Source organism: Phyllostomus discolor, chromosome 2, assembly GCF_004126475.2.
Source record: "Phyllostomus discolor isolate MPI-MPIP mPhyDis1 chromosome 2, mPhyDis1.pri.v3, whole genome shotgun sequence".
In the NCBI taxonomy this organism is placed as follows: Eukaryota; Metazoa; Chordata; class Mammalia; order Chiroptera; family Phyllostomidae; genus Phyllostomus; species Phyllostomus discolor.
The window spans coordinates 33,459,542-33,483,128 of NC_040904.2; the positions used below are offsets into that span (position 1 = coordinate 33,459,542).

A 23,587-nucleotide genomic window follows, 5' to 3' on the forward strand; every position below is an offset into this window, starting at 1 on the left:
TAAGTTCTTTATAAATTTTGGATATCAACCCCTTATCAGCTGTGTCATAGACAAATATATCCTTCCATTCAGTGGGTTGTATTTTCTTGATGGTTTTCTTTTTGAAAAGAAAGTTTGATGTAGTCCCATTTTGTGTGTGTGTGTGTTTTCCTTGCCCAAGGAGACATATCAGAAAAAAAATATTGCTCTAAAGAAATGTCCAAGATTTTACTGCCTATGTTTTCTTCTAGGATTTTTATGGTTTTGAGTTCTACCTTTGAGTCTTTAATCCACTTTGAGTTTATTCTTATGTATGGGGTAAGAAGGCTGTATAGTTTCATTTTTTGCATGTATTTGTCTAATTTTCCCAACACCATTTATTGAATAGACTGTCCTTACCACTTTGTATATTTTTTCTTCCTTTGTCATGTATTAATTGACCATAAAGACATGGGTTTATTTATGGACTCCCTATTCTGTTTCAATGCTCTATATATCTGTTTTTATCCCAGTAGCATGCTGTTTTGATGACTATGGCCTTATAGTATAGTTTGATATCAGGTAGTATGATTCCTCCAACTTTGTTCTTCTTTTTCAAGAGTGCTGTGGCTATTCAAGGTCTTTTGTGGTTCCATATAAATTTTTGGAATATTTGTTCTAGTTCTCTGAAATATGCCATTGGTATCTTGATAGGAATTGTGTTGAATCTATAGATTACTTTGGTAGTATGGATATTTTAATCATGCTAATTCTTCCTATCTATAAAATGGTATATACTTATGCTTATTCACATCTTCTTCAATTTCTTTCTTCAGTGTATTATAATTTTTCAAGTACAAGTCTTTCACATCCTTGGTTAAATTTATTTCTAGATATTTTTAATTGTTTTGGATGCAATTGTAAATGATATTGTTTTCTATGTCTCATTGTGCCAGACGCCAGAAACCTTTAAGATGATTCAAGGCAAGACTGAGTAATGTCCTCCTTGGAGATGTAGTCATCCTATAGCACTCTGTGTTCAGATTGGCAGATCACTGTAGGTACTGGTTTTTGGCTCTGTGTTCAGCTTGGTCTGGAGCAGGGCACTTTCTTCACATGACTTAGGGAAACACTAGTGAACTTCCAGATCTCAAAATATGACCTGGCCTCTTAGGACAAGTCCTAAAGCAGACATCAGTTCATTATTTTCTAGGTACTGACTCTGCAGGCCCCACTTTTAACAATCTTTCTAATCTCTGTGTTATTGCACACAAATTGCACTGAATTTTTTCTTATTTTGATCTATGCTTATATATCTATGTTCAATAGAGCCTTGGACCTCTATTAAAGTGCAAATCATGCAGGAGGTATTTGTTTAATTTATACTAATAACAACACTGCTATGAGAAATAAGGATGGTTCCCTTTATCCTTACCCTGCCCTGATAAGTAATTGCAAAGTTTTGCTTCATCTATGAGGTCAGTTTCTAGCCTTGAGCTTCTCTGCTGATTCTCTGGGACCTCTGCCTCCTGATGTAAAGATATGATGATGAAGGTGATGATGGTAGTGCAGTAACAGTGTCCATTCCTTCCTGTTCACTCTTTGTGTCATAAGCTTCTTACTTTGGCTGAATCAGCTGCTGCTATTTTCATTATGTTTAGTCTTGGGAACATTTGCAGCAATTAATGTATCATCAGAAGAAATACTTTAATCTATAATGGGAAATGAGGCAAACTTAATTTCATCTCACAATTGCTTAAAGAGTATAATTGTTTTGTCCAAAGCAGATGCTGACAATAGCTGGTTTAATAGGCAAGTGCCCATCTCCTTTGAATTCTATAAGTAGCTTTAACATCCCTGATTCTTTACTAAAATAACTCTTCACAAAACTTGGTCCAATCAGACTTCCAGTCAAGATGGAGGCATAGGTAAATTCCTTGCACAACTACAGCAAAAATTACAACTAGACTACAAAACAAATATCACCCAATATTGTCAGAAAATCAAGTTGTGTGGAAGCCTGACAATAAAGGCTTTAAAGAAGCCACATTCACCCAGACAGATACACTTTTCTATAATAGGCCATGCCACTAAGACAAAGCAACTCTACTTAATATACAGAAACAAAATAAAGGGAAGCTGCCAAAATGAGGAGACAAAGAAATATGGCCCGAATGAAAGAACAGAACGAAACTCCAGAAAAAGAGCTAAATGAAATGGAGATAAACAACCTATCTGATGCAGAGTTCAAAACACTGTTTATCAGGATGTTCCAGGAATTCAATGGGTTCTTCAACAGCATAAAAAAAGATCAAGGCAGAAATGAAGTTTACATAAAGTGAAATAAAGAAAAACATACAGAGACCCAACAGTGGAGAGGATAAAGCTGAGAATCAAACCAATAATTCGGAACACAAGGAAGAAACAAACACTCAATCAGAACAGCAAGGAAAAAAAGAATTAAAATATGAGACAGTCTAAGGGACATCTTAAGATGCTCCTAAGATGTGCCTCTGGGACATCTCTAAGTATATCAATATCAGAATCACAGAGGTGCCAAAAAGAGAAGAAGAAGAGCAAGAAATTGAAAACTTATTTGAAAATAATGAAAGAAAACTTCCTTAATTTGGTGAAAGAAATAGACATATAAGTCCAGGAAACACAGAGATTCTGAAACAAGATGGACCCAAAGAGTACTACACCAAGACACATCCTTATTAAAATGCCAAAGGTTAAAGATAAAGAGAGAACCTTAAAAGCAGCAAGAGAAAAGCAGATAGTTACCTACAAAGGAGTTCCCATAAGACTGTCAGCTGATTTCTCAAAAGAAACTTTGCAGGTGAGAAAGGACTGGCAAAAAGTATTCAAAGTGATGACAAGTAAGAGTCTACAACTTAAATTACTCTATCCACAAAGCTATCCTTTAGAAATGAAGGGCAGATAAAGTGCTTCCCAAACAAGGTGAAACTTAAGGAGTTCATCATCACCAAACCATTATTATATGAAATGCTAAAGGGAATTATATAAGAAAAAGAAGACACAAATGATGAACATTAAAATGGAAATAAATTCACAGCTATCAGTAGTTGAATCTAAATAACAAACTAAGCAAACAAGCTGAACAGGAATAGAATCATAGATATGGATTTCATTTGAAGGGTTCTCAGTTGGGAGGGGGAAGGGGAAGATTGGGGAAAAGGTGCAGGGATTAATAAACACAAATTGTTAGGTAAGGAATAGATAGGGGGATATTAAGAACAGTATGGGAAGTGGAGTGGCCTAAGAACTTATATGCATAACCCATGGATGTGAACTAAGGAGGGGATTGCTGGAAGGAATGGGGGTACAAAGTGGAGAGGGTCAAGGGAGAAAATTGGGACAACTATAACAGCATAATCAGTAAAATATATTTTTAAAAAACTTGGTTCACTTCACACATGCCAAAGATTTTTGCTGGTTAGTAATCCTCATAAAACAAGAGAAAAAGGGTCAACATAAAAGAGAGCAACAATAAAATACTTGCCTTATTTAGGAAGGGGACATAACCTTTGGCTTTGACAGAGGTGTGTATCTAGTCAAGGGAACTGCATTATATATTTTGAGAATTAAGTCTTTTTCTCTGTTGGATAAGTGAACCACAAGATAAAGAGATTCCAAAGTGCACATAATATGTTTATGTGGGGAGTAGAATAAATGATTGCTATGCCCTGAAGCCTCCCCTTATGAGACTTGGGCAAGTTTAGAACAGTTGGGAAGGAGATGTCTATTTGAACAAAATGGGGAAAATACAAGTAACAAAGGCATCTTTTTGTGGGTGATTTCAACCTGGCCAAGAAGATCATAAGACTTTTTTAAAAAAGATTTTATTTATTATTTTTAGAGAGGGAAGGGAGGGAGAAAGAGAGAGAGAGAGAAACATCAATGTGCGGTTGCTGCGGGCTGTGGCCTGCAACCCAGGCATGTGCCCTGACTGGGAATCAAACCTGCGACACTTTGGTTTGCAGCCCATGCTCAATCCACTGAGGTACACCAGCCAGGGTAGATCATAAGACTTTTAAAAATAAAAAATGTAATGGCTAACATTTATTGGGTGCTGACAAGAAGGTCATAGATGTCAGTCATTTGTTGACTTAGGTAGGTCTGTGTTTTCAAGAACTTCAGAGCAGCTGCCCTATGGAAAACTCATTTAATAAACATTAACTAGATATTTCCCAAGAGCCTACTGTGTGCACAGTGGCCAAGCTAGACCTCTGTGGTTAAAGAAAGGAGCCTAAATGAAAGGGTCATTGACTGAAAAGTCAGGGACTTGAAACACAGCTCGGTCCAGGTACTGAAAAAACATCACTAGGTGTCTGCTGTCATCTTTCAGTTCTGTTTGTTTCTGTTTGTAGCTTTAGTCTCAGCCAAGCTCTCCTCAAAGGTGGCTCATGGGTGCCAGTGGCTCCAGGCTCACTGCTTACCAGGTTAACAACCCCCGTGGAAAGAGAGTATCTTTTTCCTAATACTTTCAGCCCAAGCTCCAGGGCTGACTCTCATTGAACTGAGAGTTATTAGCCCCTTTCTTAATTAATCATTAAGTTGAGAAAAATGGAATGTGATAGATAATTGGCTGGTTTATGCCCTGTGCCCACCATAGTTCTGGAAGGTGGGGTTAGTATCACCTATACCACATGGACTGGGAGTGGGAAGTAGGACAAGAACACTCTTAATTAAAAGAAAGAAATAGATTCTAAGCAGGCGGAAACAGCGAAGCATATTCCAAACTTTATTGCCCAGAGAATCCTTTTCCTTAAAATTATTATTCAGTAGAATATACTTGTGGACATGCAATCTTAAGTGATTTGATCCTTAAATAAAGTCTCATAATGAAGATGGTCTTGTTCCTAGACATTCTTATCTGACCCTATTAAAGTTGTTTGTCCATTAAGATGAAAAATGCATCACCTGATTATTCACACCCCTAGGAACTGCCACATTGACGATGATAATTGTGATTAAATTTCTTCTTAAAAGTACCACTCTGCATTTGTTTAGTGCTATACAATTTATCAAATGTTTCCTCCCACATAACATCTCATTAGTTCTTAGATACTATCAATTGTAGTTAATTACTCCATGACCTAAGCTACCAGACATCAGTCTTCTTGTCATTAGCTGTCAAAATATCATACCTGATTCCCAGATCTCTTTAGTTCCACCTGTCACCTTGCTGGACTCAAAAATCTCTTTGTGAGGATATTAAGTATGCTAGTTGACTTTGCCTTGTTTAAGGTGTCTTTTATTTTAGTGACATAAGATATTAGCAGAGGAAAGGGCTGCTTGAAGTAAAACTGGCTGATTGCTCTCAGCTGTCAATCTGAAAAGTGACAGAAGGCAGTCTGGGTCCAGGTCCCAAGTATTTATGTTCAAGAGCAGTGGCATTAGCGTGGCTTAAATGGAGCTGACACCAAGCACTGGGCAATTTTGTTTTACCCAAGAATGCATAAATGTTTGTATGCATGTGCCAGTGAGGTTGCATTTGGTTCTAAGTAAAGGAAAGCTCAACTTGAACTGACTTGAAAATAAAGGGAACTTATTGACTGTTATAATCCCATGTCTGCCTTAGATATTTTTTAGGACAAGAATGGTAGGTAGATAGATGATAGAGAGATAGATGAGAGAGAGAGAGAGGAAGGAAGGAAGGCAGGAAGGCAGGAAGGAAGGAAGGAAGGAAGGAAGGAAGGAAGGAAGGAAGGAAGGAAGGAAGGAAGGAAATATATAGGGTGAAGTTTAAGATTTGTTTGGTCAGTGTCTTGACACAGTCGTCACAAACAGCTTTTTTTTCATGGAATTGAAATGGCTGCAATGGTTCCAGGCTTCATATCTGCACCATATACCATCCAGGAGAGAGTAGCCTTTCTTTCCTGTGAGCCCCCAGCAAACATCCTCTCCAGCCTCATTGGTTTGAATTAGGTCTTATACCCCTTCCTCATCAAGAAGTCTGACCAGATGTTTGGATTATGTTGGTTAATATTCTATTCCTGAAGCCAGAATTTCAATCAGTTTCCCCTCAGTCAGATGGGGGTTGAGTGAACCTGGTGGTCTCCAAGGCATGGGAGTTAGATATGGGGGAGGAAACTCCAAACAAAGCTCATTAGTCTAGAATGATATCAGTGTAGTTTCTCTCTGTCTGTCCTTTGAATATTATCTATTTATTCTCATTCTACAAAGGATTTCAGACAAGCAATGGACATTTATAGGAGGGATTGGAAATAACAGAAAGAGCCCTGGATTTGGAATTCACTGATGCCATATCCCATCTCCATGACCTTGGGCAAGTCCTATATTTGAAGTTGTCTCTCATTAGTTAGTGAGAATAATATTTACTCTATCCACCTCACAATGTTGTTGTGATCAAAGAAAAGATCATGACTTTAAGAACATTTTCTCGTTTACAACAAAAGTGTAAGTTGTTATTTTTTTCATGGCTGGCATCACTTAATGGGAAATACAGATTTCAGAGCAACAGATTTGCTTTGAAAAATGTTCCATCCCAAATCTCCAGTAGGATTAAAAAGGAACAGCAGTAGCTTTTAGGTATATGGTGCTGAGCACAGGAAATAATGACTTTGGAATAGCTGGAGAAAGACCAGATGGATGCCTCTGTGATCAAAGGAGTTATTTTTAGAAACATGTTCAGTATCCTAGGACAATGTCATGTGGGGAGAAATTATGCTCTGCTGTATAAAGTACTGTACTAGTTATTCCCCTTGGAATATCCAGAGGTTAAAAACATGGGTTTTTGAAACAAACAGACACCAAATTATCATGTAACCTTAAGTCAATCATTAACTTTTCAGATCCTCAGTTTTCTTATATGACAAAGGAGTAATAACACTGACCTCATAATATTTGAGAGATGGTTATACTATTAGCTGGTGACTGACTATACAGTGCCAAATGGTGCCCGGAACATAGTAGCTGCTTACTAAATGGCAACTCCTCTGGCTGCCTCCATTAACTATGAAATTTGCAAGTGGCTAATCATGGCAGGACCTTATCTCTGAAGCTTCTTTCTCTAAGCCTCAGAAGTTCATAAATATTTTAGCTAAAATTCTTTACATTCTTTATCCTAAGAAAAATGATTTGGAAATGACACTAAGATATTTAAAGCTAGACAGTGATTCCTGAACCTTGTAAAGTGTCTTAGCACACTTGGTTAAGTGTCTAAATTGGTTTTATTACCAGACTGAATTGTATATAAAAATGAACAAGTAGCCATCTACTTAGTTATCAATATATCACCTTGTATTTCTAGTTTTATTTTTTAAAAATTTGCAGGGTTTCTTTTTAGAAATATAACCATCATTTAAAAATTCAAGACAACCTAATGGTTATTAAAATTTTAGAAGATCAGTTTTGGTCATTATATACTGGAAATTTTATCTGATTGGTACATCCATGAAGTAACAGTTCAGTATTGGTTAATGTTTGTAATGATGATTCTCAAGATATTGCCAGTACCTCTGAGTCATCAGACATAGGCTGAGTAACATTCAAATAGCTTTAGTGTTAAATGCATTTTGTTCTTTTTGGATTCTTTGAAATCTGTATTTGTGACACAAATGTTATCTTTCACAAGACATTTTCATAGGTTAACTTGAAAACTTTGTCTCTGGACCTGGAATAATACAAAATCTCAATCCAACTGGGGATTTCAAACAAATTTTTTACTCTAATAAAAATTGTAGTTATTATGCAAATGAATGAAAGTTTATATTTAAGGATGAATATGAACATTTACAAACAATGATAATTACTTAATACTGTGGGTTAGTAGAAAGATCACAGGGTAAGAATTAGGAGTTATTAGTTCTAAACCCTAAGTTTTTTCATAACTTTGGGTAAATCACTTAACATCCTCAGTTTCAACCCCTTTATCTGTAAAATAAGGAAGTTGAACTTGATGATTGCTGAGATGTCTTTAGATCTTAACATTTTATGCTTCTATTATCCTTTATAATATGTAGTATGTTTTTAATAGAGAACCAATAGGCTACAGTTGGAATTTTAATCTTAACTAAGCCCATGTACCTTTAAAATACAACCACTGTTTAAAATTACTGAGTAAGGACAAACTTCAAAGAACAAACTCCAAATATATAGCTTATTATTTCTAAGATGAAAGTACATTATTTGATATAGGCAATTATGGCTATAGAAAACTACATTGATAACTGAATGCAAACAGTCCTGTTTTGAGGATATTTGCTAATACTCTTTCTTTATTAATACATATTTCATCAAATATTTTCTTCAATCTTGAATAAATGAATAACTTCAATTATAGACAGTGTTATCTATATATGTATTTGCTGTTAATGACAGATGTCCATCCACTGGCTAAAATTTGTTAATAATCCTCTAATCAATATTTATGCATTTATTGACACACCTGCTTACATCCTCTAATGGCCTATTCCTTACTTAATATTAGTCAAAAAATACCTACCACAACAAAAAAACGCTTTAAAATGTTCAGTTATGATAAGCATCAGGATCAACAAACACTGTTGGATGTGTAAATAGCCATCAGTAAAGATGGTTTGTGTACAATTCTAAAAAGCCAGTCATTGGTAGATGTTAACCTGTCCGTGGACTTTGGTCACAGCATATTCACTCAAGCTGCAAGAGTGTTTGCAATGGAAACTCCTCCAGGAGCAAAAGTAGCAGCATTGATTTCAGCTGATTAGCTTGCTGCCTTAAATATGTGTCAACAGGTAACCATTTAAGGAGACAGCTGACATGCTACAGAAGCTGGAGATCAGACGCAACGAGGAATGTATTTCAGACACAAGCAATGGGAAATCAAGAAATTCCCAATCTATGACAAGCAGCAAAGCTGACATAATTGTTGAGGTAGAGAAGATATGCTTTGACCCTTACTATGACAGCTGCTTTTGGTGGAGAAAGAACTGTGAAAACAATAAAAGGAAACTTTACTATAGTTACTGTGATGAGTAGCTAAATATGAAAATACAGGCATATCTTAAAGGTAGTGCAGGTTTAAGTTCAGACCATGACAGTAAAGCAAACATTACAATGCAGCAAGTTGTAATTTTTTTTTTGCTGGTGGAGGGGTTTGCCTTCAATTTGTATAAAGCGCAACATCTGTGAAACACAATAAAGCTAAGTGCAACAAAAGGAGGTATGCCTGTATCCTTAGGGTTAGCCTAAATTCAAGGAAGCACCTATTATTACTCATATGACTTTTTGGATGTTATTTATTTTCAGAGTGCTGCCAGGCCCTAGGGTGTTGATGGTATGACTCTCACTGTAGAAAGAAAAGGGATCTTTTAGGATGGGGCAGGCAAACAAAGGGGGACCAGTGTCAAACCAAGTGTGTCTGACACACTGGCAATGACAAGAACCACCAAATTGAAATCATCATTAGGAATAAAGAAATTTACCTAGAATCCAGATGTAAGGCAGACCACTATGTTTAACTCAATCCATTTACTCCATCCTTGTTTTCCTGCTGTTTCCTTGGTTCTTCTGCCTGCATGGTAGCTTCATGCTGGTATTGAGAGGTTGCCCTAGGATTAGATGTCATGTCTACTAATAGGAGAACACAAAAGGGAATAAAATATTGCTTCTGGGACTTCCTTCCAGAAGATCAAGGGATAACTTTTTCCAAAAGTCATTAGGAAACTTATTTTTGCATCTAATTAATCCAGTTGACATCATGTGACTGGTCAGGAGTCAATTATGGCAAGTGAGATGGGATGAATTTTAAATGAATCAAGCTCTCTGGGGCTAGATGTGTGCTCAGCTTCCATCTGAGCACATGTGTGGGGCACCATGTGTGGGAGGACTGGATACCTGGAGAAAATCAGGGTTCTGTTAGGAGAGCAAAAGAGAGGGAGAAATGGATGCCCAGACACTAGTCTAGCACTTGTCCTTACCAGGGGATGAGATTGGGCAGGGCAGCTAGCCACTTTATTTCCCTTATCCAAAAGACAGTTCTACTCTTACGCCTGATATTCATTTTATCTTCCCTTAGTGACAATAGTTCCTTTTTGTTCTGGTTGAACAAATTGCCAGCTAAAGTCTATACTTTTTAGTATACTCTGCCTCTCAGGCTTTGGGGAATTGCTTTAAAAGGTGAGCTGACAGTTGATATGTAACTTTCTTGTCTTTCTTTGCTTTATCTTGTTCCCTACCTTGAATCAAGAGGTAATTATTAGAGTTTGACAGCTATTTTTGGATAGGAGGGACTCTTGAGAATGGAGACCATGTAGAATTAGCAGTTCAGCCCTGGACCTCCTGTCTAGACCTTTCTTTTATGTGATAGAAAAACTAAATTATAAATTTTTTAAGTCACTCTTACTTAAAATATTTGTTGCCAGTCTCAGAACTCATTACTTAAATGGTCTTTTCCAATCATCAGTGTATAATAATTTGTTAGTAAAGTTGAAATCACTATGACAACTCAAATGAATGACCTTTCAAAGTTTCTATATGCTCATGCAGAAAAATTGTTCTCTTCCAATGGAAACTTTTAATGAAATAAAATTATAATCAAATTAAGTCATCCTGCTTTTTATTCATTCCACATAAAAGCATGTATGAGAGACTGAATTTGCAGGGGAAATGCATAGAGCTCTCCATATTGTTTAACTCTGCAACAATCTGCATCAGAGTTTATGATTCATTCAATACTTTAGCACCAATATTTCATTGAAAAATGCATCATTTTGGAGGATAGCACTTGTGTACTGTTGTAAAACTAAGTGAACAGTTCTTAAAATATCCTGTCACATTGAATTTGTACTGTATGTCTGTAGCCACTCAGTAATGGCAGAAGTAACCAAGTGTTTTGAATAAAAATTTTCTTTAGGCCAGGGGTTATTTGTAAATTTTTTTTCTGGAAAAACTACATTGAGATATTTGCATTCAGCTTCCCTTCAACTCTCTAGATAGATGGCACCCATAAATGGACTTGTATTCTTCTTCATGCCTCCACATTCGAAGATGATGGCATTCATTGTGCTTGCTCTTGTTTCCATTTCACTAACTGAATCTGCACTCTTACTTCAATACCTGCTGTGGGTCCTTTGGCTTTGGGTACACTTCTAGAATTTTTCACAGGATGCTTCTTTTTCTTTCTATGATTTCTCTTTTGACTTTGGGAGTTCACATTACCTTGAGTGAAATCACTACCCTTTAGCTCCTGGCCCATGAGTTTCCTTTTCACCATCTTTTCAGCCACACTCAATTCCTAGACCATATTTTTGAGTGAATAAAAAATATCTCATGATTCTTCTTTCAGTTTAAGATGGTAGCTTGAGTGAATGGGGTGGGGAAGGCCTGGGGTTGGGATGGAAGACAAAAAAGGACTGGGAGTGATAGTAGAATTTAGCCCTTGATTTTAGTTTTAAAACCTTGTGCATCTTCTAGGTTTTTATTTAACTCATCATCAAGTGCTAGATGTCATTTATTTAAGCAACCATTTGCAGAGTCTGTATGTACCCAGTTCCATGCTAATTACTGGGAATACACAGGTAGAAGATACAATATGTGCCTTCCAGGAGCTTACAATCTTATGAGGGAGGCAGACAAGTACATGAAAATAACAGTTGTCTGTAGTGGGCTCTACTGAAAAGCTCTAAGAGAATCAGAGAGAGCATAAAACAATCAGTGTGTATGACTGTGATTTCATGGCTGGCTTGGAAAGAAAATACAGGTTGGTCAGTTAGGCAGGAATTATCATACAATATTCCAGACAATATTTATAAGTCCATGTCACCTGCTGAAGACATTTTCCTTAAGCTTGGTGTAGTTCCTAGAATGATAGCGTTGCCCCACCCATGCACCTAAAAAATAGATGGTTGCTGTCCTTGGTTCTGAAACACAGATTTTTGTGTAGGTAAAGAAAATAGTATAAACGGTGTTGGTTTCTAAAGTTAGGGGCAGGGGGCAGGAGCGTGTAGATATTTATCTAGAGGGCAGGCTGACCATAGGCTGGGTGGCTCTAATTTTGACTATAGATAAGGAAGTGTTTGTGAGCAGTCATTACTGAGAGGCAGAGCACAAGTCCTTCATAGTCTAATTCCTTTATGATTCATAAAGGAATTGGTTTAAGAAAGGCTCACCATACTAGTGGGGGTAGGGGTGAGGGGTGGAGGGAGTGAAAACACAGGAAATGGAAGTGCTCTCTACCCCCACATCCTGATGCAGCAGATGCCATGGTTATGTATGAGCATCTCAGGGGGAGGAGAGGTCAGTGTTTGGAAAGACACAATATAGCAGCTGTTCCTGGTCCCACTTTCCCAGCAGCTACTGTTAGGGTTGAGACTCTCTTCATAAACTCATCAATTCTGGGATACACTTTATAAAGACATTTTTAAACATGGAGCTGCTTTCCATGGTTAGGGCTAGGGCTAGGGCTAGGGTTAGGGTTAAGCTTTGTCTCTTTAGTGGCTAATGGTCCCAAGGTTGCTCACTCAGCTTTAGCCATGGGGGGTTTGCAGCTTCTGAAACCAGGAAGGGAAGTTTCCAACAGGGGTGCATATGGGAGAAAACTGGTGTTTCTCTCCCCTCTCTCTCCTTCCTCTCTCCCTAAAAGCAATAAAAAAATGTCCTCTGGTGAGGATAAAAAAACTGTGTTAAGAAAATGGCAGAATTGTAGTGAGGCTTCATAGGCACAATACATGTAAAGTGCCAGCAGTTACTGACAAGGGTACATTCCCCATAAATGGTAGTTATTAAAGTTAAATATTGCTATTTTCAGTAAGTTTTTTTATCTCTTGAGGGATAAGTGTGTGGGCAGAGATGCAGAAGATATATTTTTCTGATAGGAGCACATACAGTCTCATCACATTAGGTGCAAAGCACCTTCACTTCTCTTTAATTCTTTTTGGGAAAGGAGTAGACTGATAGGCATGTGGCAGAGGCAAGGAAAGTCAGATACGAGCCTTTGCTAGCTCTGAAGCTAAATTTTCTATCCAGGGTAATCTTGAAGTGGGCTACCCACTATTCTTGGATTTGTTTATCTTCTTTTGCACTCTGGAGTACAGAACTGAGTTCATCATACCTACTCATAAATTCATACCTCACTATCCTCATTGATTCATAGAAAACCCTTCCTTTTTGTGTTTTATTTCATTATTTTCTCTCTTTTTCCTCTAATCCAATCCATCTTTTCTACACTCAGAGGCACCCACCATGACTTATTTTATGAATGTCTTTCCATTTTGCTATTCATGTATCTATTTACACATTTGTATATAAATAGAAATTCATAATTTTATGTGTATTTTAAATGTACAGGAATTGTTTTTTTTTTGTCAAGAGTCTCATTTTGTTTCTTAGTTTAAAGCTCGGAATTATGTTTTGAGCTTTATTCATTGCACTATGCAGATCTATTTCCCTCTATCCGATTCTGGCACAGGTTTCCTTCTTACACGAGTATGGTATTTTACATGTAAGATCCCCTGGTGGTTGACTCTTACTCTTATTGTTCCAGACCACACTCCAATTAATATTCACTTCCACGTTTTCTTGTGCACTTGTCTGAGACTTTCTGTGGTGATACATCCAGGAATAGAATTACAAAGTTGTCAAGTACAAGCATGCTCTGCAGGCTCGATTACCTTACGAAATGGCTGCTCCAGTTTGCATTTCCACTAACAGTGCAAGAGGGTTTCTGTTTTCACATCCTCATCAGCACTTGATATTATCTGCTTTTCTAATTTCTGCAGTCTGATGTTTGTAAAGTGGCATTTTACTATTGTTTTATTTGAATTTCTCTGATTACTGCCTGAGATGGATCATTTCTTTATGTAATTACTAATTGTGCTTCCTTTTCTGTGAATTACTATTCTTATTTGACCACTTTTCTAGTTGCTTATCTTTCTTTGTGGGGCAGAATTCTTTGTATAGTTTAGATAATAATCTACTGTCAGTCATGAAAATTATAAACATCTTCTCCCAGATAGTCACCTACCTATTAATTGTCTGCAGTGTTTTTTTAAAAATGAATAAAAATGTTTGTATGGCATAGTTGAATTTAGCAAAATTTTCAAATTATTTTATAATTGGAATATAACAAATATAAAATTTTGCACACATCACAAGAGCATGGGTTAGTGATTATCACAAAGTGAAACCTCTGTTCACCTTTGAAGGCAAGGAATAAAACATTATAAATGTCTACCTTGTGCTCCCCTTTATTTGTTATCCCCTTTTTCTTTCCTGCAGTTAACAACTGTCTTAGTTATTTCTGCATCACAAATTATACCAAATTTAGTGGCTTAAAGCAATAAACACTTATTACCTCATACAATTTCTGAGTGTCAGGAATCTAGGAGTGGTTGAGTGGGGTGTTTTGGACTCAGGTACTCACAAGACTGTAGTCAAAGATGTGGGCCAGGGCTGAAGTCATCTGAAGGTTTTACTAAGATGTGCTTCCAAAAAGACTCACTCATGCAGCTGTTGGCTGGAGTCTTCAGTTCCTCTCTGGATGCTGCAGAAAGCACTTCAGTTAGCTAAAGTGGTAGATGTTATTTGTGCCCTGCTCATATCCACTGTGAATAAACCATTTCTGTGCATGCTGAACTGGCTACCTGTGATTCAGTGATTCTTGGCCCGGAAGCTTTCCCTTGTCCTTGGATGCTCTTCTGCCTATGTGTATGTCAGGCTGCAAGTGTCAGAGAATTAACACATTTTCATACATGGAGCAGCCCTCAGCCAATGACTGATGGAACTGGGAAGATAAAGGATCCAGTTTCCATGCCTCTGGGGTGGGGTGGGGGGATAAAACTAAGGCATGTGTTCTACACCGGCTCCCAGTTTAACTAATGGATTACGCACAAGAAACGCAAGTTGCTCACAATGATAATTTGCCTGAAAGCACTCTTGCTTCCTTCTTTTATTCTTTTAATTTACTCACTTGCTAGTGTTTTCTAGAATCATCTTACAAATAACTCATTGCTCATAAATCCTTATTTTTGGGTTTGACTTTTGTGGCATTCCCCAGATGAGAAAGCTAACGTTTTTATGAATTTTGTATCTACATTCAAAAGTAAAATCACCCTGTAATTTTAAATCTTATATTACCCCCTTCCAATTTTATTATCAAAGTGATATAATACTAACAAATATAGTATGATAGCCTTTCTTTTTCTCTTCTTGAACAACTTATATTAGAAAGTGATTATTCTTTAAAATTATATAGAATTCATATACAAAGTCATCTGTGTGTTATGATTTCTGGGGAGAAAAGAGGAAGCTTTGATTGCAATTGCATTGTTTTAATGGCAGTTGGTTTATACAAGCTTTCTATTTTTTCTAGTGTCAGTTTTGCTACATTTAGGTTATTCAGTCAAACAGAACTTCAAGTATATTGGTTTATAGTTGTTCATAATAGTCATTAAGTATAATGGTGGAGCTAGCCCATAGTGGTTCAAGAAAGCTGATGATTGTTAAATTTTCAAGAACTTCGTAAGTGGCTGATGTCACACTGGTAACCGGTCACAGCTGGTAATTGGCCATGGTAGGAGTATTTACATTATGGAAATTGGCAAACACTACCTATTGGAATTTTTTCCTGGCAAACTTGTTATAAATACCAGAACACCACTAGTTATTCTCATACTTCATTGGCCCCTTCATCTCCATCTCCTTTATTGACTTCTCCTCTTTACCTTGACTCTTAACATTTCAATGTCCTGTTGTAGTCTTTGGTCCCCTTCTTTTCTTCATCTATACTTCTAGTATACTAGTATACTTCTAGTATACTTCTAGTATACTTCATCTAGTGTCATGGCTTCAAAGTCCACTTATATTCCCATGAATCTCAAATTCCTATCTCCAGTCTGGTCATTTGTTTAAATACTGGACTCACATATCCAGTTGTCAACTCAACATCTCTACCTGATGTCTACTAGACATCTCAAATTAAACATGATTAAAGCTGACCCTCTGGTTTATCTCCTCAGGTCTGCTCCACTGGCAGTCCTCTCCCTCTCAGTTGATGGCAACCTCACATTCCAGTTGCTCAGGCTTCTGTTTTTCCCTCGCCCCCTATATCTAATCCACTAGAAAATCATGCTAGCTGTACATGAAAAATATACACACCTTGCAATTTCTCACTATTCTTACCTGAGTCCTCATTATTTCCTAATTCAATTATTGCCATAGACTCCTAATGGGTTTTCTTACACCCACCATTATCCCCCTCCCCCAGAGTCTATTGTCAAGTCCTTCAGGTAGCCAGAATGATCCGTTTTTAAAGATCACATCATGCTATTTCTCTGCTCAAAACCCTTTGATGACTCCCAGTTACACCCAGAGTATAAACCAGAGTCCTTACGATAGGCTTCACCTTTACTTCTCTAATCACATCTCTTACTAAATTCCCCTCCCACAGACACCTTGATCTGTTCAATGCTTTTTAAAAACACAAAAACAAAACAAAACAAAACAAAAAGTAGGCAAGCATCTGCCTCACAGCTCCTGCCTGGAATGTTCTTCCCTTAGATAACAGCACAGGCTACTTTTTCACTTGATTCAGAAAACATTTTGTTTATTATCTCTCTCCCCCCACTGAAGTCTGGGTCCTGTGAGAGGAAAGACTTTTCCGTTTGTTCCCTGAGGTATCCCAACAGAGAAGCAGAAGAAGACTTGACATACTGTGGTGATCAGTCCATATTTGCGGAATGAATTATCTGCTTACTTAATGGAGAAGTGGCTTTGCCACCCTTGTTAAGTTTCAGGGCTATGCTTGCCTCTCCAGGATATTCTCAGGTAATGGGACATGCCAGTCCCACTTCCATGGTGCATCTTGTGAGAGCTATTCCTATGCTTTTCTTTCCCCTGACTGGAGGAAGCTGACATAGTTTTCTTAGGAAATCACAGGCAATGGAAACCACTTTGCCCCCTCCTCGCCATCTGTCAGCGGGAAATCCTGTTTGGAATGAGAGGAGACTTTACTCTTCTTTGGCTGGGAGCCCCACTCCTTTTTGGGACCACTTTGGGACAAGGAGGATTGGAAAGCAGAAATAAAATGAAAGCTTAGTTACGTTTTACCTGTGCTTGTAGGCATATGTTCCCTGCATTCACATTCATGATTTAAAGGAAAAGAAATTGCTTTTAAGCCCATGCCTAAAATTAGAAAGTTAGTCCTTAATCAGGCAAACACAAACAGATAATGATTCAGAAATAGGTTTAACAATTTGAGGAGATTCAGCTCAGTAGAGTGTAACAGTTTTATTTTTTCCAATTAACACTTTAAACTATGCTCTGATAAGTTCTCCATTTCCTGTGTCTTAATAGCATCCTCCATAACTTCTTGTCACTTTTGCTAATTAAGAATCCAGTTCAATTTCAAAGCTTATTTAAAGCTCACCCTGTCCCCTCCCCACAGCACAGGGCTGAGCAGTGACCTCTGGATGTTGGAAGCCGAGGAGGGGAGACACACACACCCTGCTTTCTCCTCTTCTAGGTCTCCATCCTCTGGAGTATTGAGGGCTAGAAGGAGAGATGGTGCAGGCAGGGGTCATCTTCTACAACTTGCCACAAGTGCTTTGATCAGATTCTGCTGGGTGCTAGTGACCTCTGCTAAGAGGGTGGTTTGGCATAGATATTATTCAAGGTTTCTTTGATGGTGGTGTCAAATTTTGTCTGATTTCCACTATTGGTACTTAATATTCTTTAGAGAGAGACAATTGGCTCTTTTTGGCCCTACCAGTGGTCCATGTCTCCACTCTCCTCTCCTGGTAGGGTGTTGGGGTCCGCCCTGCCTGGCCTCAGGAAGCTGTAACCCCCTGTGACTTAGACTGAGTGAGAGACCTCCGGACCAGGAGCCACTAAAGAGACAAAACTTATTTCCCTGGCATGAATGCTGCCTGTTCTGTGCCTGGCCTCCTATGCTTGATCAGTTAGCCAATGACGGGTAAGATTTCCCACAGAGGGAATCACCTAAGACAGGCATGATTATGATGAGGCCTCAGGGGAGACACTTGGGGCTGTGGAAATGAAGGGGTGATAGACATCAACCCCTGCTCCCTCGGCTTTGTCAAAGCCTGAGTCCTCGTTCTTAGATGTGAGAAATCCAAGTCTCCTGGCTGCCTTTGTCTCCTCTGCTCAACTCAGGCCTGCGGAAATAACAGGGGAGGTGCAGTCAAGACCAGAGTTGGTGGACCCCTGGGATAATCAGGCCTGGGACACATAATATGCAAGATCCTGTGAGATCTGCTTGCTGGAGGATGCTATTGAATTAGAATATGAAGGCATGGGCAGAAAAGGAGACTAACCTTTTAGGTCCTGTAGTGATAAAACCCCCACCTTTGCTCAGAATCCCAGCAGGAGTTCTGTCAGCACCTTTGAAAGTTACTTATTCCTTTTGATCTTTTCTGCCAGACTGTGAATCCACAAACTGAGTCTGTATTCTTAATAAAAACCTATTGAGACAGGGGCTTGGAGCGCTCTCCACTAGAGAGAGTGGCCCTTCTGTCCCTATTTCCCCACAGGACCTGGTTGTCTCAGTTTATGTTTTTCTCGTGTTTTGACGAGCATATGCAGCAGGGGTGGATACTGCTGGCCAGTATCCACCACAGCTGGTGCCCAATGTGGGGCCTGAACCCACGGCCCTGAGATTATGAGTCTCATGCTCTATTAATTGAGCTAGCTGGGCTCCCCCTCGGTTGTCTCTGTGTATGTTTTTCTCGGGTTTCGATGAGCATCCACAGCAGGGATGGATACTGCTGGCCAGTATCCGCCACAGTAGGGTATCACCTCACCTGGCCTGGTGGCTGCCCTAGCAGCCCTATAACTCCTCTCTCCTGCTACAGTTTTTATGCTTCTTTGCCATCGAAACCATGGAGCTACATTCCACACCTTTTGAGAGTCTTGGGCAACTGGGCTGAGGCTGTTCTGACTATCATTTTCTTACATGGCATAATACATTATAGTTCCTTCTCGTTCTGATAACACTCCTTTAGAAATATCCAGAAAAGAGGCAAACACCAGTCTCTAAATTTAGAAGCATTTCATCTTCGCATCTGTGGATGTATGTGAAGATGCCCTAAGAATTCTGTCCCCACACTCCTACCCTCTCTGGAAGGCAGTATCAAGCAAGGAGTCAGATCACAGCTCAGCCAGCATCCATCTAGGGGGTGAGATGACAGACGCTACTCCTTGTGGGCACCTCCAGTCTCTACAGTTGATTCTTTGGGGACCTTCTCTCCATTACATGGCACTAGGTAATTTGGCAATTGTGAATAGATGTCCTCTAAAATTTGTGCTCCCCTTCCACAGTAGAAAGATGTCTCAGAGAGAAAGCTTCCTAACCAGGCACTAGAATTCCCTGCCCCCTTTGTGTCTAGGTCAGCCCACATGACTGGTTCTCACCAATGGAATGTGAGCAGTGGTGACATGGGACACTTCTAGGTGAAAGTATTTAAGAAGCTGACATGCTTCTTCTATGCACAATTTCCACTTCTAATAGCTGGTTTCAGATGATAGAACCCAGGAAATGGGTAAAATCACAGGATAGGAGAAATCAGAATCCCTGTATCACTTATAAGTGAAAGTTCTCTGTCGAACAGGAACATCTGCTTTGAACTGCTGTATGAAAAATAAACTGTTGTGTTTGAGCTATTATAGATCTTGGGTTCATTGGTTACAGCAGCTAATGTTACATTAACTATTATATGCGATAAGGAAGCACCAGTCTTTTTCCCCTGTGATGGGAGAAAGAAGCCCCTGACAATGAACCTGAACTCTTTACATGGGACAAATCACTTTCCTTCCCAAATGCCCGTCTTATATAAACAGAAGGCTGGAGTGAAGGTTGGGAGTGGGAAGGGATGTTTTATTGGCTCTTAGTTTGCTGTGGGCCAGTGTGTGACCTAAGCATTGATGGCTTTATTAGGAAGTAAAGATACCTACTCACCAAGTCTAGGGAAATAGAAAGTGTTTCACTCAGCATCTCATAATAGTAATTTTTGAAAATATGAAAATGTGTTCATGGACCACTCATAATCATCACCACAAAGCTTGAGGGAGCCAGAAGCTCCAGATTTGTAATGACAGATATTGACTCTTTGCTCTGTTCCCTGTCACTGACATGCTGGAGTGGGGACTGATGGAGGGACAGCTGTGGTGATCCCCACGGTTGAAGAAAATGTCATATGGTTTGATGGCTGAAGGAACTGTTTATGGAGTATCAGCCAGGCCTGGCTTTGGTGTCAGTGACTACTTGACTTCACAAAATGCCCCCTTCCCTACCTGGTGCTGAGCTGGAGTGTACTTGGTGCCAGGACCACGAGAATGTGTTTAACTGGGGTTAAGACACCAGAGTGGGGTATGAGAGGTCCAGTCAGCTAGCAACAGGTAGCAATCCAGACAGGTAAATAGTGGGTTGCAACGAGGTCCTGCAGGAGGCTAAAGGTGAATGCTCTGGAGGGTGGGAGAACTATAGCATTGTTTAATTTATTAAAAGAAGAACAAAAGATAAGAAATCCCAGATTGGGAGTCTGGAGGAGGACTCTAGTGTCCAGAAGGTGAGGACCCATGTGATGGTAAGTCAGACTTTAGAAGAAACCTGCAGAGTAAGAAAAACCAAGATGAGGGCTCAGGCATTAGCACCTACAGGAACCACAGAAAAAGGCTGCATGGAACTATTTTCAAGGTTTCTTGGTTTTGAGTCACTGAGTGTTCTGGGGTTATGTGAGAGAGGTTATGTCCTCCTAGTGAAAGAAGAATGGTCCCAGGACCTGGCGAGGGCTGAAACCACAGGAAAAGTTTAGGTGATCCAAACTAGAAAGCTCAGACAGCCTTAGGTGCAGGGAGGTTAAGCAGATCAACATGCTGTGGTGTCTGAAATTCCCATCATTAGAGTTAAGGCTTTAGGTTAAAATAATGTACAAAGGTATTATTAAAATGCAAGTATATCCCAAGAGAAGTAATTAACATTGGCACATCTGTATATTAGAGTATCAGAAAGCTAATTCTGAAGGGATGAGACTTTCTTTGATAAGTTTTATATGTGAAATGTTGGAGGGAACTAATTTATCTCATTTCTTATATATTATACTTATTTTAAATCCATATTTTATTTACTCTTCCTATCATCAATTCCAGGGTCATATCATTATTCTCACCTCATAGTAATTTGCAAAAGAATGCAGAGTTAGTAAATGGCTGTGTTAAGTTATATTATTGTTCAATATATTTGCTGTCCCTCCTTGGGGATGTGTTAAACATCCCCGCTGTGCTGGCGACAGACTTGGCCATAGAACTAGTTTGGTCAGTAAAATATAAATGGGAGTGATGCGAGTAAAACTTTTACAATCAAGCATATGGGCCCACCATCTCTTCCCCTTTTCCACAAGAGTAATTCCCCAGATAGAGGCTGCCCCTTTAGCCTGGGTCTGGAGATGAAGGCAATGTGGCACAGAGCCACAACTGACCTATAATCGATATGTACTCTGAGTGAGAAATAAACCTTCGTTATTGTGAGCCACAAGATGCTGAGTTTGTTTGTTACCATAGCATTATTTAGCTCACGTTGATTAATACAGTGATTGACACGGAATTCAAGCCCAGGCCGGTCTAACTCCAGAGCCCATGCCCTTTCGCTCTTAGCACGTGACGTCCCAGCAGGAAGGACTCAGAGGCTTAACCACCACCGCCATGCAGCATGGGGCATCTCTTTCTCACTCCTTCTACCTCCTTCTACAAATGACCGGTAGAAGCTTGAGAAAGCTTCATGAGCGTGGCTATCCCCAGCGGAGCCCCTCCTAGAGGTGAACATACTGTACCCGCACAGCAGATCTGATGCCCCAGTTTCTTCCAGGTTCTGGGAAGCAGTAAAGCAGGGGAGGGAATAGTGATGACAGTGAGGAGTTCTGTGATGCCTGAGTGCTTTCCAGAGACTCTCTCCAGCTCAGCTTGGCAGGAACTGGTGCCATCTGGTAGAGACGGATACCCAGACTGGAGCCATGGGCCAGCATTTCACTCCCAGTTTTCTCCCTACCCCTGGAGTAGCTGGGAAGTCCTTCAGCCCAAATTGGACATGGGCACTTCCTGGTAGGGGAATGGCCCAAGGGCCTCTCATTCAAAACAAGTAGGCTTTCTAATGGAAACTAGGCTGGGTCTTCAGGCAACATGGAGTTTTTCTACCTAAATTGACTGGCTAGGTCAGGTCAGGTCAGAAGGGAGCAAACAACAAAGCAAACCGACAAACCAACAAAACAAAGAACTCAGCTAATCCAAAAAGTGTTTTGATGTTGCTGCTTTCCTCCTCCCCCCACCCCCAAACACCAATGGCATTTTTCCTCCAGAGATTTAAACTGCAAAAATGGACTTAATCACCCCTTTCTTTGTTTGAATTTCTCCCTAGGGTTCTGTGTTGCAGGGAAAATCCAGACTGGGCCAATGGCCTGGAGAATTGCCCTAAAGAGTCACCTCCCAGGGCATCTGTCAGAGGAACCAGGCAATATGGAGCAGCCGAGGCACCCGGGGCAGAGAGCAGTGCAGACCGAGTCCACTGGGTGCCTGTGAGCCAGGCTTCCATTTCCAGGGGAAGGGATCTGTGTAGCCAACCTGCAGGCCACCAGCTGCATCACTTGTTTTCCTTTTAAACTGTCTTTGAGGCACTGCATAATCCTCCCCAAGTGATTGATCATATTCAGGAGCTGATTGGCACTTGAGTTTCTTGGGTTTCTTTGTTTTCCTGGAATCCAGAGCACCAAAAAATACCATTTTATTCTGTTTTACAATGAATCCTTTGGAGATGTGTACAAAATGGGAATTTTGTTGAAAGCCTTAGAGTCAATCCTGATCTATAAATAGTTTACAAAAAGCAAAAAGATGCAGAAATTCCCTTTGGGCTATGATGTGTATGTAGGTTTGCTCCTACGTTTAGTAGTGAGGCTTTCCCTCATTACATGGCTCCTTGTTCTACTGTCTGGGAGAACCAAAGCATCTTCTTAGCACTGGTGGCCAGTTGACCCATTCCAGTGGATCCATTGTGTTTAGTTCCCCACTGTAGTAATAGCCAACCTGTGTTGAGGTTGATAAAGCATTGACTAATCAAACCTTCACCATTTCTTCAGAGCAGATTGAGCAGAATATTATTAGGAGCCCCTGTATACAGCAGGTCAACACTGGTTTCATTCACCATCACGTTGCTTGCATCTGGGGGTCAGGGACCAAGTTGCTTTGGTGTGGTTCTGGATTGTGTGCCCTTTTACCTATAAAAAGGATGCACAGAATGAGACAGAAATGAGTACATAAAGAAGAGGAGGGGAAATTGGGTAAGAGGAAGCAAAGAAGGAAGATGGGCAAGGTATCAAAATAAGAGGTAAAACACAAAACCAGCAAGAAGCTCCACTGGGCTGGACTGAGTGCTCATGGGGCAGACATGGGGCTTCCCTTCCCTGGTCGGAAGTCCCCAGGTGGCCTGAGCACCTTGTAGGGGCACTCCCTTCAGCATTTGCTGCCTGGATTAATGGGAGTGACTTGTAACACCCTCTCCTGGATGGAGGAGCTCTTGTATTTTCATGTGTATGAACCACACTCTCCTATTTTTGTTGTAAAATAACTGGCAATAAATAAAACATTCCAACAATCTAATTTTTTC

At 39.6% G+C, this 23,587-nt stretch overlaps 1 non-coding gene across 1 annotated transcript; it reads right to left on the reverse strand.

The window, feature by feature from the left end:
• Positions 1 to 18,561: 18,561 nt before the first annotated feature.
• On the reverse strand, positions 18,562 to 18,634 carry TRNAM-CAU. The gene has a single exon. It is a non-coding gene; the product is annotated as a tRNA-Met (tRNA).
• Between the last annotated feature and the right edge of the window lie 4,953 nt (positions 18,635 to 23,587).